The sequence below is a fragment of the Hypanus sabinus genome, unplaced genomic scaffold (assembly GCF_030144855.1).
Source record: "Hypanus sabinus isolate sHypSab1 unplaced genomic scaffold, sHypSab1.hap1 scaffold_1338, whole genome shotgun sequence".
NCBI classification, from domain to species: domain Eukaryota; kingdom Metazoa; phylum Chordata; class Chondrichthyes; order Myliobatiformes; family Dasyatidae; genus Hypanus; species Hypanus sabinus.
This window is the reverse complement of record NW_026779408.1, coordinates 52,449-66,893: the sequence shown is the minus strand read 5'-3', so window position 1 is coordinate 66,893 and position 14,445 is coordinate 52,449.

Here is a 14,445-nt window from a genome sequence, read left to right as displayed (position 1 = left end):
AAATGAGAAAGCATTTAGAAGGAATGGATTATGACAATTTGTTTTATCGGAAGGATGTAATAGAGAAATGGAGGTCATTTAAAGGTGAAAATTTGAGGGTACAGAATCTTTATGTTCCTGTTAGGTTGAAAAGAAAGGTTATAAGTTTGAGAGAGCCATGGTTTTCAAGGGACATCGGAAACTTGGTTCGGAAAAAGAGGGAGGTCTACAATAAATATAGGCAGCATGGAGTAAATGAGGTGCTCGAGGAATATAAAGGATGTAAAAAGAATCGTAGAAAAAATTAGGAAAAGCTAAAAGAAGATACGAGATTGCTTTGGCGAGTAAAGTGAAAATAAATCCACTGGGTTTCTACAGTTATATTAACAGCAAAAGGATAGTGAGGGTTAAAATTGGTCCTTTGGAGAATCAGAGTGGAAAACTATGTGTGTAACCGAAAGAGATGGTGGAAATTATGAACTATTCATTTTCTTCGATATTCACTGAAGAGAAGGATATTGAATTGTGTAAGGGAAGGAAAACAAGTCGGGAAGTTATGGAATCTATTACGATTAAAGAGGAGCTCAGGAATTTAAGGAATATAAAAGCGGATAAATCTCTGGATCCTGACAGGATTTTCCCTAGTACCTTGAGGGAGTTTAGTGTAGAAATAGCAGGGACTCTGACGGAAATATTTCAAATGTCATTAGAACCGGCGATGGTGCCGGAGAATCGACGTATTGCTCAGGTGGTTCCATTGTTTAAAAAGGGGTCTAAGAGTAAACCTAGCAATTATAGGACTGTCAGTTTGAGGTCAGTGGTGGGTAAATTAATGGAAATTATTCTTAGAAATGGTATATATAATTATCTGGATAGACAGGGTTTGATTAGGAATAGTCAGGAATGATTTGTGCGTGGAAGGTCATGTTTGACAAAACTTATTGAATTTTTTGAAGAGGTTACGAGGAAAGTTGGCAAGGGTAAAGCAGTGGATGTTGTCTATATGGACTTCAGTAAGGCCTTTGACAAGGCTTCGCACGGAATGTTATTTAGGTAGGTATAATCGTTAAGTATTAACATTGAACTAGTAAAATGGATTCAACAGTGGCTAGATGGGAGATGCCAGAGAGTAGTGGTGGATAACTGTTTGTCAGGTTGGAGGACGGTGACTAGTGCTGTGCCTCATGGATCTGTATTGGATCCAATGTTGTCTGTCATATACATTAATGATCTGGATGACGGGGTGGTAAATTGGATTAGTAAGTAAGCAGATAATACTAAGCTAGGTGGCGTTGTGGATAATAAAGTAGGTTTTCAAAGCTTGTAGAGAGATTTAGGCCAGTTAGAAGAGTGGGTTGAAAGATGGCAGATGGAGTTTCGTGATGATAAGTGTGAGGTGCTAAATTTTGGTAAGAATAATCCAAATAGGACATACATGGTAAATGGTAGGGCATTGAAGAATGCAGTAGAACAGAGTGATCTAGGAATAATGGTGCATAGTTCCCTGAAGGTGGGATCTCATGTGGATAGGGTGGCGAAGAAAGCTTTTGGTATGCTGGCCTTTAGAAATCAGAGCACTAAGTATAGGAGTTGGGAAGTAATGTTAAAATTGTGCAAGGCATTGGTAAGGCCGAATATGGAGTATTGTGTACACTTCAGGTCACCGAATTATAGGAAAGATGTCAACAAAATAGAGAGAGTACAGAGAAGATTTACTAGAATGTTACCGGGTTTCGGCACCTAAGTTACAGGGAAAGGTTAAACAAGTTAGGGCTTTATTCTTTGGAGCGTAGAAGGTTGAGGGGGGACTTTAAAGAGGTATTTAAAATTATGAGGGGGGTAGATAGAGTTGATGTGGATAGGCTTTTTCCGTTGAGGATAGGGGAGATTCGAACAAGTGGACATGATTTGAGAGATGGGGGCAAAGGTTTAGGGGTAACACGAGAGGGAACGTCTTTACTCAGAGAGTTGTAGCTATGTGGAATGAGCTTCCAGTAGAAGTGTTAGAGGCAGTTTCGGTATTGTAATTTAAAGTAAAATTGGATAGGCATATGGACAGGAAAGGAATGGAGGGTTATGGGCTGAGTGCAGGTCGGTGGGACTCGGTGAGAGTAAGCGTTTGGCACAGACTAGAAGGACCGAGAAGGCCTGTTTGCGTGATGTAATATTTATATGGTTATATGGTTATACAATAAAACCACGATTCAGAGGTAAATTGACATTTGGATAAATTGGTGTGTACTTGACTTGGGAATTTGGAATTGGCATTTTGGAAGGCTGGTTCTTTTAATGAGCAGCAAAGCTGCTGCTGAACACTTTGAAATGCTTCTATTAAATTGTGGGGTTCCATTGGAAACCACGTTTTGAAGACATTGGAGCATCTGTCCTGTAATATGTAAATTACAGGTCAATTTAGACAACGTGGCGGTGTAATCAATACCTCAGCGATTTGCTTACGTCTTCAGCCCTAATTCCAAAAATTACCCAGCTGCCGCTGGGTTGTCAGATTGAATCGATTATTTCCCTCTATAGCTACAGAGTGCAAATATAGTTATAAATTGTTACCACAATTTCGACCCTGCTTGCGGAACACGGGTGCCCGCTGTCTTCCAGCCAGAATTCACTCTGTCTACTACATCATCCAATTCGGAATCAACGCATCCAGGCTTCTCCGAATCCCATGACTCCTGATTTCCTGAATGATTCTACTATTGGGAACGGATCAGGCGCCTTATCAAAATTAATACATACACATCGACTGTTCTGTTTCTTCTGTTTGTTTTTCACTTTTACAAATAATTCAATCTGTTTCATAAAGGGCAATATGCCCTCAAAAAGCCATGTTGACTCTCCTTAGATGAACTACGTTTCTCCAAAGGCCCATAAATTCCCTCCACAGTAATCTTCTCCAATATTTGACGCACTACTGACATTAAATTCACTGGTCTCTAATTTGAAAGAGTGTACCTATTATCTTTCGTCAACAGAGAATTTACATTTGCCATCCCCCAATCTTCTAGTTCTACTTCCATGGCCAGCAAAGACACAAGTATCTTGTCTAAAAGTGCAGCAATATTTCGCTCGCCTTCCAAAATTACCTGCACGGTATACGGGAATCATCTATCATCATGTTTTCCAAGATTCCCGCGCATCTTTTTTCTGAGCATCGGCATGTTCGACCATTTCTGCCTTGTTACGCTCTGTTCAAACTCATCAATGCATCCAGTGAGGAGCGTCACCGCCTGCTTGACTACAGACGCAAGTTTTCCTCCGATCTGCCCACACTCACACCAGTCTCCTCCTGTTCTTCACAGTGCAACTCGCCAAGGGTTCTCAAGTTCCCTTCTAACTCTTCTAAGCTAGCCCGCCTGTCTTCATACAGTGACATGAATCCTTCCTGGAAACAACTGAGAAATTATGCCATACCTAAACATTTCACCCTGGGGAGGTGCCAAAGAATATTGTGTAAGTTTCAGCTGCCGGTGTCAATAACTTGGCACACGTCAAAGATCCGCTTCCTGATCGGTTCCTCACTGTTCCTGTTGCGTGGTTGTTTTTGTTAATCTGGTGAAAGGCTGCATAGAATACTCCAGATGGGGTGTTCAATCTCCTCATGTATCACTAAAGCAAACACGATAACCACCATCAGATCCGCTGTTGCCATTGCAACCAGGTAATGGGTGATGCATTTGGAGAGCCCGCATTTTCCTCGAGACGGGATCACAATCGCCGTTAAATTAACTGCAAGAAATTTGGGAACAAAACAGAAATACGGTTAGCTCCCTGAATGACCCCATTCTACCGAAGCTATGCAGGGGAGGGTCTGTTTGGAAGTGGAAAGAGTCCACAGTGTGCGTTCTCCGTCGCTGTACTCCGGCTGGAGGACAATGACGGATGTGAGTGTCAGTGGATTGGCGACATTCCCACAGTTTGAGAGCGAGGCATCCGAGTTCCACGACTCACGGACCGGTGAGCAGTCGATCGCTCCTGTAAACAACACCATTTCCATTACTAGAGGTAAAAAATCTAAAGAGATTGTTTGTAGCCATGACAAAGTGGAGTCAATGAGATATAAAGCATGAGTTCTCATTTACTGACAAGGAAGAACAGACCTACGTGTTGAAAATAGACTGTACCGTCTTTTAAATAAGCTGCCAAAGTTGTTGTAAGATCAAAGTTTCTGCACTGACAGAGACTCAGACCTAGGAAAGCAGACACCTACCAGCATCACTTCAGAAAGCCTAGCAAGGTGAAATTATAAAGCAACGACAATATCGACACCAACTTAATTGACAAAAGAAGAAAAAAAACTGCAATCATAGTATGGAAAATAGAAATAAACCTATTAGATGCCTGAATCCTCAATTGCGGAAACACGTTTCAGCCGACGGTAGCATCTGTGCTCAGTAATAGTGCGGATGCCGCAGCAGAGTAACGACGGCAACATACATAAAGTGACCAGCTCCGGCATCTTACCGGGGACACCAACCGCTACAAGTGTGGGATAGAAAATGGCCGCGATGTAGTAAATCGCCGGATATCCCATATTCCGTCAGATGCAGCGTTCAGTTGTACGGAGCGTTTCAGCTGCTCAGATGGACTGGTGATCGATTTAGCAGACTTTTATTGAGGAGAGAGCAATTCCACTGAGGCAATTAGCGTGGCGATCACTTCAGGGATATTAGTGACAACCAAATGCACAAACAATAACGTTAAACTATTTTTACTCACTGTCCCTATGTCATTAATTTGTGTCCTCAAGGGATATTGCAATCTTTAAATAAAGTATGATGTGAACTTTCCATGTTATTTTGCATGATATCTGCCCTCAGCTATTTAAATAAGATATTTGTATATCTGTGTTGCTTTTAAAGTCGGCATGCATATTGAAGTCGATATATTTTGTAACATTTGACGGAGCACATTCGCTTCTGAAATTGAGGGAAGGAATTTGTTCTGGCGGGTGAAACGGAGAACACTTCTTTATTAAAGGGGAATATTCGTTCATTCTTTTCTTTCGTTCATTCCAGTCATTCCGGACGGTGTGAGTGATGGAATAGACAATGACAGCTGACATGCGTTATAATAAAATACACTGCACTTATTTTATTCCAAATACTGTAAAAAAATACACAGCGTATTCCCGAGGCCTGTGATCAAAACTAGAACGTGCCCTCGGGAGATTAGCGAGGGCTGTGGACAGTTTGAAGAACAGTGTTTTCAAGCGCAAACGTGGGGTGTTCCGCAGGAACCTGATCACTTCCACCACCCCATACTCGCGACGCGCCATGCAGTCGATTTAACTTGAACGATTTTCTCAAACTAGCTACAATTCTACCAGTATTCCGCCGTCCATTCTCTGTTTGAACGAAAGTAACAAGTAAAATCTGTGAACATTCCGCAGGGTTTCGGGCTGTTCTATAATTTGCAACGAGGTTGTCTGTTTTTCCTCTGATTTGCTTTCCGGTATATTGTCTTTCATACAAACATAGAAACATAGAAAACGTACAGCACAATATAGGCCCTTTGGCCTAAAATTGTGCCAAACATGTCCCTACCTTTGATATTACTAGCGTTACCCATAGCCCTCTATTTCTCTAAGCTCCATGTACCTATCTAAAAGTCTCTCAAAAGACCCTATCGTAGCCGCCTCCACCACCGTTGCTGGCAGCCCATTCCACGCACTCACCACTCTACGTAGAAAACTTACCCCTGACATCGCATCTCTACCTACTCCCAAGCTCCCTAATCCTGTGTCCTCTTCTGGCAAACTTCTCCTCTCTGGGAAAAAGCTTCTGACTATCCACATGATCAATGACTCTCATCACCATGTACACCTCCATCAGGTCACCTCTCATCCTCCGTCGCTCCTAGGAGAAAAGGCCGAGTTGAACTGTTTTCAGAAGACTGTCGTCAGTATGATTATGTGCAGAACAGCGGATGTGGTCAAGCTCACCTGTTAATCACACTTCCTTCTGCTCCTGCAGTGCACCGCTCCGTGCCGATTGTGGTTCTCGTACCGATGAGCGGACATCGGATTATTGGAGAAAGTCTCATCACTCTTTATCCATTGTGGAAATCGTCTAAATGTGCGGCCCTTGGTTGACTCGAGCAAGTAATACCTCTACCTTCAAATCCATTTTCCCGAAATGAATCACTCTGTAACATTCGGGTTGAGCTCCATCCGTAACTTCTCAGGGCAGCTCTGTGTCCTGTCACAGCCCTGTTGTAATCCGTGACAACCTTCTAAAATCATTCATGAAAAGCCAAAAGCCGGGGGTCTCAAACTGATCACTGCAGGACTCCGCTGGTCACCGACATCCAGGGAGAAAACGCTCCATCCACAACTACAGTCTGTCTTCTGTGGGCGTCAGTCCTGAATCCACCAGCCAATTCTCCCTGGATACCAAACCTTCTGACGCTATGAACGGTCCTACCACGGTTAACCTATCAAATGCCTTATTAAAATCTATTTATACCTGATAAACTTTTCTACCTTTGCCGATGTGTTTTGTCACATCCTCACAGAATTGAACCTGGCAGTGAGCTATGACCTGCCTCTCCCAAAGACATTCTGATTCTCCGAAATCAAGTTCTCCCAGACCTTGCAAATTCGGTTTCTAAGAAACTTCTCCAATAATTTGCCCGTCACTGAATTAGGTCCCCTATACTACAAGTGCGGCAGTGATAACGCAAAGGTAATCGCCAAGGGCGCAGAAATCTCTTCCTCCGCTTCCCACAGTAACCTGGGGTTTCTCGCTGCTTCAGAAGAGGACTTATCTATCCGAATGTTTTTCAAAAGTTCCTGTACGTCCTCTTTTTTTATATCCTCGTCCTGTTTTTGCACATCAGCCCGTTTAGAACTGTTCTCCCAAATGTTAGGATCGCTCTTACTGTTGAAAATTGAAGTAAAGTCCGCATTAAAGACCTGTCCCACCTCCACCAACTCCAGCCGTATGTTTCATCTCTATCCCTGACCGGTCCTACTACCCCTGACGCTAGTCATCCACTTCTTCACATACATCTCGAATGCCGTGGGGTTTTCAAGTTACCTAATTCCATTCTGCAGTTCGTCCTTGACTGTCTTGTAACTCTACAGCCGTGTCCGATCCTAGCTTTCTAAACCTAGTCAGTTTATTTCTTCCTCTTGACCAGATGATCCACATCTCTGTCAAACATGGCTCCTTCACCTGTCCAGAACCCTATGCAAGTGCTGTCTAAAATACATTCTCATTTCCAGTGTACATTTCCCAGGGTGCACCCGTTCCCTGTTTTAGCTCTGAGATTCCAGTCTGAAGCATCACAATTACATTTAGCCAATTCATTACTTTGTAAACTTCGGGCCTGTGGGGGGGTAGACACACAGAAAGACAGAGAGACATACTTTATTGATCCCGAGGGAAATTGGGTTTCGTTATAGCCGCAACAACCAAGAATAGTGAAGAAGTAAAACCATAAATAATTAAGTAATGATATTAGTCATACCGATTGGAAATAGGTCCCGGACCGGCCTATTGGCTCTGGGTGTCAGACATTCTGAGGGAGGAGTTGTAAAGTTTGATGGCCACAGGCAAGAATGACTTCCCATGACGCTCAGTGTTACATCTCGGTGGAATGAGTCTCTAGGTGAATGTACTCCTGTGCCTCACCAGCACATTGTAGAGTGGATGGGAGCCATTGTCCAAGATAGCATGCAACTTGGACAGCATCCTCTTTTCTGACACCACCGTCAGAGAGTCCAGTTCCACCCCCACAACATCACTGGCCTGACGAATGAGTTTGTTGATTCTGTTGTTGTCTGCTACTCTCAGCGCACTACCCCAGCACACAACAGCAAACATGATAGCACTGGCCACCACAGACTCGTAGAACATCCTCAGCATCCTCCGGCAGATGTTAAAGGACCTCAGTTTCCTCAGGAAATAAAGACGGCTCTGACACTTCTTGTAGACAGCCTCAGTGTTCTTTGACCAGTCCAGTTTATTGTCTATTCTTATCCCGAGGTATTTGTAATCCTCCGCTATTAGCAGGGCAGTATGGTTAGTTCTGTGACTGACATAGGTTCGTGGGGAGAGATCGCTGTAAAGGGATTCGTTTGGGAACTGACACGATGGTGCGGGGAGAGAGCGGGGCAGGGGGATTAGTTTCAGGACTGACACAGGACTATGGGGAATATGCTGGGACAACGGGGCAGTGAAGTTAGTTTGGGGAGACACGAGGCTGAGGAGGCATAGCAAGATGTTGGCATTATTTTGGTACTGGCACAGGCCTCTGGGATTAGTGTGTGTCCCGTTTACGAAAGGTGGGTGCCAGTACAGAGTGAAGCACACTAAACTGCAATATTTACTGTATTTTTCACAAGAGTCCGTTTCGTGTTATTCCATAAATAGTTACAATGAGAAATCAAGCTTCCCCGCCCCATCCCTCCAACCAGTAGCTCCCCCTAACGGCGCAGCCCCGTATTTCCATGCTTTCACTCCAGCCTTCCATTGACCAGCAGGCTACCGAATCCCCGAGCATAGGAGCACCGCCAAACAAACGAGTGCCGGGACTTCTGATCACCCACCCACCGGCCGGCTCTCCCCCATGGATCACGGAGGTGAGGTAAATCTCAAACCTTCCCACAGCCACTTCGGCCTCAGGACCAATGGACCCAGAACGACTCGCAGGCGAGGCCACCCTGAACACACACTCAGGATGCTCCCGCGCCTTCAGCACCCTTGCCGTCTGGGACAGAGGCAGGAGCCGGGGGCGTTTTGCGTCCGGATAAGGATAGGCACCAGTGAATCACCGTATTGAATAGGAAGTAGAAGGGACCTGCAGGTTGGAGGGGGGAACACGGGTACTTCAAGGTACAGGCGACGGAGACACGGGCCAGATTCTCCCTACCTACTTCCAGTCCACCCAGGCTCCAGTCTGCACTGAGCTCCGGCTGCGACTCTAAATCCGACTGCAGACTGGGAACAGGGCTGGCTGTATCCTGTCCGCGTACCCCCTCCCCCTCCCCGGGGCACTGCACCTCTCGCCGGCAGGCAGGCACGGTCCCGATCGGTAAGGACAAGGGGCGGCAAAAAGGGCACGGGTGACAATTTCAGTGGAGGGTCAGGTCGGAGGAGGGGAGGAAGGGCGTCAAGCAGAAGAGGGTGGTCGGGAGGGGAAGTGAGAATTGTCGCGAAGGCGGATCAGAGAAGGGGATCGCGAGTTATGGTGGAGAGGGGGATCAGTGTGACAGGAGGGAAGGGTCAGTCCGAGACGGAAAGGGCTGGATGGATGTTTCAGAGGGATTTTACAATGGAAGTTGTGCATTCCTAAAATGACGAGAGAGTATGAAAACCCTCTAATAAATCACGGTACGTAAACATTTTCTCTGACTCAAAATGCCCCATCCTCCCTCATCCCAGTCTGTGTCTGATCCCCCAGTCTCTCTATAACACTCCCCCGTCTCTTGCTCTGCCGGCTCAATCTAATATCTAGTCTCTCGCCTCACTTCTAGCAGGCTGTCTCATTGTCTCTCTCTCTCTCACCTCACAGTCACACATCTGCGCCTCTCTCCAACCCTGAGGTCTCCCTCCGAGCTTCTCACCAACCCCCGAAAATCACTCGCTACTGCCTCCCGACTCGTTTTCACATAGAAACATAGAAAATAGGTGCAGGAGGAGGCCATTCGGCCCTTCAAGCCTGTATCACCATTCAGTATGATCATGGCTGATCATCCAACTCAGAACCCTGTACCTGCTTTTTCTCCATACCCTCTGATCCACTTAACCACAATGGCCATATCTAACTTCCTCTTAAATATAGCCAATGAACCCGCCTCAACTGTTTCCTGTGGCAGTGAATTCCACAGATTCGCCACTCTCTGTGTGAAGAAGTTTTTCCTCATCTCGGTCCTAAAAGGCTTCCCCTTTATCCTTAAACTGTGAGCCCTCGTTCTGGACTTCCCCAACATCGGAAACAATCTTCCTGCATCTAGCCTGTCCAATCCCTTTAGAACTTTAACCGTTTCAATAAGATCCCCACTCAATCTTCTAAATTCCAGTGAGTATAAGCCTAGTCGTTCCAGTCTTTCTTCATATGGAATTCTGCCATCCCAGGAATCAATCTGGTGAACCTTCTCTGTACTCCCTTTATGGCAGGAATATCTTTCCTCAGATTAGGGGACCAAAACTGCACACAATATTCTAGATGCAGTCTCACCAAGGCCTTGTACAACTGCAGTAGAACCTCCCTGCTCCTGTACTCAAATCCTTTTGCTATGAATGCCAACATACCATTTGCCTTTTTCACCGCCTGCTGTACCTGCATGTCCACCTTCAATGACTGGTGTACAATGACACACAGGTCTCGTTGCACCTCCTCTTTTCCTAATCGGCCACCATTCAGATAATAATCTGTTTTCCTATTCTTTCAACCAAAGTGGATAACCTCACATTTATTCACATTAAATTGCATCTGCCATGAATTTGCACACTCACCTAACCTATCCAAGTCACCCTGTATCCTCTTAGCATCCTCCTCACAGCTAACACCGCCGCCCAGCTTCATGTCATCTCCAAACTTGGAGATGCTGCATTTAATTCCCTCGTCTAAATCATTAATATATATTGTAAACAACTGGGGTCCCAGCACTGAGCATTGCGGTACCCCACTAGTCACTGCCTGCCATTCTGAAAAGGTCCTGTTTACTCCCACTCGTTGCTTCCTGTCTACCATCCAATTCTCTACCCACATCAATACCATACGCCCAATACCGTGTGCTTTGAGTTTGCACACTAATCTCCTGTGTGGGACCTTGTCAAAAGCCTTTTGAAAATCGAAATATACCACATGCACTGGCTCTCCCCTATCCACTCTACTAGTTACATCTTCAAAAAATTCTATAAGATTCGTCAGACATGATTTTCGTTTCACAAATCCATGCTGACTTTGTCCGATGATTTCACCTCTTTCCAATTGTGCTATTATTACATCTTTGATTACCGACTCTAGCATTTTCCCCACCACCGATGTCAGACCAACCGGTCTATAATTCCCCGGTTTCTCTCTCACTCCTTTTTTAAAAAAAGTGGGGTTACAATAGCCAGCCTCCAATCCTCAGGAACTAATTCAGAAGCTAAGGAGTTTTGACAAATTATCACTAATGCATACACTATTTCTTGGGCTACTTCCTTAAGCACTCTGGGATGCACACCATCTGGCCCTGGGGATTTATCTGCCTTTATTCCCTTCAATTTACCTAACACCACTTCCCTACTAACAGTATTTCCCTCAGTTCCTTCCTCTCACTAGACCAACGGTCCCCTAATAATTCCGGAAAATTATTTATGTCTTCCTTAGTGAAGAGAGAACCAAAGTACTTATTCAATTGGTCTGCCATGTCCTTGTCCCCTATGGTCAATTCACCTGCTTCTGACTGTAAGGGACCTACATTTGTCTTAAACAATCTTTTTATTTTCTTTTCACATATCTATAAAAGCATTTACAGTCAGTTTTTATGTTCTCTGCCAGCTTTCTCTCATAATCTTTTTTCCCTTTCCTAATTAAGCCCTTTGTTCTGCTCTGCTGGACTCTGAATTTCTCCCAGTCCTCAGCTGTACCGCTTTTTCGGGCAAATTTATATGTTTCTTCTTTGGACTTGATACTATCACTAATTTTTCTTGTCAGCCACGTGTGAACTACCGTCCCTAGTTTATTCTTTTGCCAAACTGGGATGAACAATTGTTGTAGGTTCATCCATGCGATCTTTAAATGCTTGCCATTGCATATCCACAGTCAACCCTTTAAGTATCATTTGCCAGTCTATCTTAGCTAATTCACTTCTCATACATTCAAAGTTACCCTTCTTTAAGTTCAGAACTTTTGTTTCTGAATTAACTGTGTCACTCTCCATCTTAATGAAGAATTCCACCCTATTATCGTCACTCTTACCCAAAGGGCCTCGCACGACAAGATTGCTAACTAACCCTTCCTCATTGCTCAATACCGAATCTAGAATGTTCCTCGACATGTTGGTTCAGAAAACCATCCCGCATACATTCCAAGAGATCCTCTTCCTCAGCATCCGTATCAATATGGTTCACCCACTCTATATGTAGATTGAAGTCACCCATTATAACAACTGTTCCATTATTGCACGCTTTTCTAATTTCCTGTTTAATGCCCTCCAGACCCTCACTATTACTGTTAGGTGGCCTGTACAGAACTTCCACCAGTGTTTTCTGCCCCTTAGTGTTATGTAGCTCTACCCATATCGATTCCACATCCTCCAGGCTAATGTCCTTCCTTTCTATTGCGTTATTCTCCTCTCTAATTAGCAATGCTACCCCTCCTCCTTTTCTTTCCTGTCTATCCCTCCTGAATATTGAATATCCCTGCATGTTGAGCTCCCATCCTTGGTCACCCTGGAGCCATGTCTCTGTGATCCCAACTATATCATATTCATTAACAACTCTCTGCATATTCAATTCAACCACCTTTTTACGAATGTTCCTCTTATTGAAGCAAAAAGCCTTCAGGCTTGTTTTACAACACTCTTAGCCCTTACACAATTATGTTGAAAAGTGGCCCTTTTTGCTTTTTGCCCTGGATTTGCCTGCCACTTTTACTTTTCACCTTACTACTTTTTGCTTCAGCCCTCATTTTACACCCCTCTCTCTCTCTCTCCCCTTGTTCCCATCCCCCTTGCAAATTAGTTTAAACCCTCCCGAACCATGCTAGCAAACCTCCCAGCCCAGCGATATCCTCTCTCTCTCTCTCTCTCTCTCTCTCTCTCTCACTCTCTCTCACTCTCTCTCTCTCTCTCTCTCTCTCTCTCTCTCTCTCTCACTCTCTCTCACTCTCTCTCTCTCTCTCTCTCTCTCTCTCTCTCTCTCTCTCTCTCTCTCTCTCTCTCTCTCTCTCTCTCTCTCTCTCTCTCTCTCTCTCTCCCCCCCACCCCCCTACTCTCTCTACCCAACCTTTCTCACTTCCGTCTCTGCCCAGTGTCTCTCTACCCACTTTCACACCTCCGGTCTCCCTCTCTCTCATAACATTTTCCCACTACCATATCTCCGTCGTTTCTGGCACCGCCTCTCTCCAGCCCGTTTTCACTCCCCCATCAATCTCTGCCGTTTTTCTGTCCCTCAGATTATAACCCCACGTGTGTCTCCCCACCCAACTGTCCTTCTCTAACCCCCAGTCTCTTCCCCTTCCCACCAATCTCTAACTCCCTCAGTTACTCTTTCCCGTCTCTCCAACCTCGTGTCTCTCCCGAGCCCGCTCGCTTTCTCGCACATTTTCAATCGCTACGTATCCCCCTCCATCTCACTTTCCTCCAGGCTCTCTTTACTCCGGTCGCTTCCCCCTCCCAATCTCTCTCCTAGGTATCAACCTCTCTCTCCGTCTCTCTGTGCCCCAATCTCGCTCCTCATCCTGGACTCTGCCCAACCGAATTTCCATCCCCACTTCGATCTCTCTCCCCAACCCATCTCTACGAGCTTTACCCACCCCGATCTATTTGCTCACCATGGCCACTCGCCGCATCCAAGGTCCCTTTCAAACTTCTCATTTTTTTATCTCTATCCCACCAGTCTCTCTCTTGTTGTCACATCTAGCACCGTTCTCACTCTCCTCAGCAATCCAGTCAGTCAGTCACTTTCTTCCAGATGTTCTTCCTCCTCAAGTCTCTCCCTCTCTCGTCTTTCTCTCTCGCTACCTCCAGACACTCTCTCCCTGACCACTCCGTCTCTCCCACAATCTCTCTCCGTAACGAGTTCTCCCCTGTCTCTCTCTCGCGTCCGAATTTCTGTCCCCGTGTCTCTCCGAGTCTGCCTTTCTACTAGTATCTCCACCCGCTTCGTCTTAGTCTTTCCAAAGTCTCTTCTGACCCCTGTCTGTTCTGTCCTAGTATTTCTCATATTCCCCACTATGTCTGCGTCAGTCTCTCTCACCGCAGACTTGATTTCCCCTTCGATTCACCCCATCCTTCCGTTTCTCTCTCCATAGATCCAGTCTCCAATCCCTCATCGAGGGGAAGTGGTTGTGTTCCAGAGGTGAAGTGGGCCTCGAGATTTTTATTGCTTGAATGTGTCCTTGTGTATGCTCACTGTGTGTGTCTGTTGGGTATGATCATCGATTTCCCAAACTTCCGGTTCTCCTTTTCACTCCTTGGACATTGTCGAAGTCGGTGGTCGGGAGGGGAACTGCGTCATAAAGCCGCGGTGTCGCCTAACAGGTGGTCGGGGAGCGTCGGGAGATGATATCGGTGGGCTGGGATGTCCAGTGTTAAACTACATATGTCCGGCGTTGTTGTATTTTTACTGATGTTCTGTGTGGGTGTGATGACGTATACATGCAGCCACGACGTCACCGGGGTGGGGGGTAGATTGGGAGGGTGGGTGTCGGGACTGTTATGACGTCGTCATGCTCTTGTGTGTGCTCACTGTGTGTGGGTGTTGGTGACGTGTCTTCGCACCTTGACCCCGTAGT